The sequence below is a fragment of the Fukomys damarensis genome, unplaced genomic scaffold (genome assembly GCF_012274545.1).
Source record: "Fukomys damarensis isolate Sample0158 unplaced genomic scaffold, DMR_v1.0_HiC HiC_scaffold_17, whole genome shotgun sequence".
In the NCBI taxonomy this organism is placed as follows: domain Eukaryota; kingdom Metazoa; phylum Chordata; class Mammalia; order Rodentia; family Bathyergidae; genus Fukomys; species Fukomys damarensis.
In genome coordinates, this window is record NW_022900929.1 from 5,101,713 (window position 1) to 5,104,162 (window position 2,450).

A 2,450-nucleotide genomic window follows, 5' to 3' on the forward strand; every position below is an offset into this window, starting at 1 on the left:
TTGGCCGCGCGCGCCGCCCATCACGCGCATGTAAACACCTTGGCCCTCAGCCATTCCTATAAAACCAATTACGGACCTTAGGGCTCCAGCAGTTTCTAGGCTCCCCTCGGCGGGGCTGAATGATCAAAACTGGTGGTGAGAATTTTTCCGGACCGTTTCTAGGTAGCCCTCCCCCTCCACCAGTTCTGGGGGCCCCCCTCCCTTCTCCTCCCTCCCTCCTGCGTCTGGGCTGAGTGATCAAAATAGAGGAAGATGGTTGTCGCCGCAATCCAGGGCTTTGCAAGGCGCAGTTTAATGGGCCGCCTGTCAGCTTCCTTCTAGCTGGAGGAGGTGACGAGCCGGACGAGCAGGGAAGGGCCTCGGGCCCGGCGGGCTGCACCCTTCGCCCCAGTCCCTGCCCGCCACCTCCCCTAGGGTGCGCCTCCAGAACGCACGGTGGAGACGCCAAAATAGACAAGGGCTGCTTTTTTCTTTTTCATTTTTTTCTTCCTTTTAAAACAAAGCGGCGATTCATTCCCTCTCCCCCAGCAGCGCCTTCGGGTGGGATGGGCAGTCGAGAAGGCCGTTTTCCTCTCCCTGGCCTCAGGTCCCTCCCTGAAACGCGGCGTCAGATGGTTACTGATTAATATTTTGGAGAGGCCTTGGCGGCGGGCAGCGGGTGAGTCTAATCTTCTAAAAGGGGTTCCTATAGAAACGGGCCCAGGGCGCCCCCACCTTCGCTCCGGCCGGGGCTGCGGCGCTTCTCACAGCGCGCCCCTCCCCAAAGCCTTCTTGGCGTGGGCGTCCCCTCTCTTCCCCCTTCCCCCAAAAAAATCAGAGCAGAAAAAAGGATTAGATCGGCTGAGCGCGAGCTGAATCCCTCTCGATTCTGACATTTCAGCCTATTAGCATTTCTCCATGGGGCCTTCTGAAACCTATTAAAGTGTAATATTAAAAACCTCGTGGCTGGGGACTTCTCTCGCCTTCCATCCGCCGCGCCCCCTCCAGGGAGGGCGAGACCGGGGGAAAAAAATTGTTGAGCTCAGAGGAAGCAGCAGCCAAACCCAAAAGTGCTTGGCTGGTACGGCGGCCGGAGGGGGAGGGGAGCCCCAAGCCCCGGACTTGGTACTTTTTATTTTGCGCTTTCAGCAAAATCCGTTCAGGGCTGAGTCGTCGGGAGCTGCCCGCGGCAGACCTACCTGTCTAGGGGCGCTGGAGATGCGAACCCCGCCGGAGGGAGAGTCGCAGGAGCCCCACACCCCCTCCGCAGCCCCACAGGCTCCAGAGCCCAGTTGGGCATTATCTACCCTCGAAGAAAGGCTTTGGAAGGGCAGAAATTCTTGCCGATCCTGCCTCAGAGCAACCGTGGTGACAGGTTTTTAATTAAGAGGAGCCTGCTTTTTCCGCCCTGTGCTGCAGAATCAGCGTTTTCGCATTTCTATTTTTTAAAGCATCTTTTCTGGAGAAAGAAAAAAAGAGCTAGTTAGCACTCCATTTGTTCTATTTTCTTTTCTCCACTTTTAGAAAAAAAGTGGGGAGGGTTCGAAAGCGAACTGAGGGTGTCTGATTTAATTCCAGGATAAATTTGAGGAAAAAAGTTAAGCCTCTTGAGGGCAGTTTCAAGTTGCCCTTCCTGGAGTCTCCTGCGTTGGTTTCTAGGCTGCCCTCTTTGGGAAGCCGGAGCTCGGCGGGGGTGGGGAGAGTAAGGAACGAAAATAGCCGGAGCCGAGGGGAACGAGAGCGGTGACTGCGCTTGGAGCTGGGCGCACGGGTCTTGGTGCCGGTCAGAGCGGCGAGAGGCACCCGGTGCAACCCCGGACAGCCAGGAGCAAAGACGGAGGAGAGGGGGGTTAGAGAAAGGAGGTATTGTGACTGTGTGCCTTAGAAGAAGGGGTGGCTGCAGAAGTAAAATGCAGTGTGGGACTGCGCGGGACTGCTAAAGCCTCCGCAGACTAAAGGACTGGGGTGCCACGCGCCCTACCATCTTATCCAGAGATCTTTGTAGGTTCCCAGCAAACCTTTCCTCGCCCGAGTTCCTGCACCCCTATTGCCCTCCAGTATTCGGCCTCAGACTTTGATCTCCCACCCCCTTATCCCGCCTGGGATCTGGATGTTTTATTTTAATATAGCTCAAGAGAAAAAAGAAAAACGTATCGTGAGAGAGTCGGGGTGGGGAAATAATACAAAAGACTTGCGGGGTGGAGAAAAACAAAGGCCTATTTTTATAAATGTTTAATGTTTTTACCCCTGGATGCTCCAAGACGCCGTAATTGTGACGGTGGGGTATGTGTGCCATAAATCATTTAGTTACTAATAAAAATTCTGCCTGTTTGCCCTGGATTTGCCAATGGCGTTTGCATTTTTCAAGTGGGCGCCTCATCGGCGTGGCAAACCAAGCCGGCATTTCTTTAGGGCCGCGGTACGGGGCAGATGAGGCGCCCTCCCCGCCGGAATGTGTGCGCCCCAGCCCC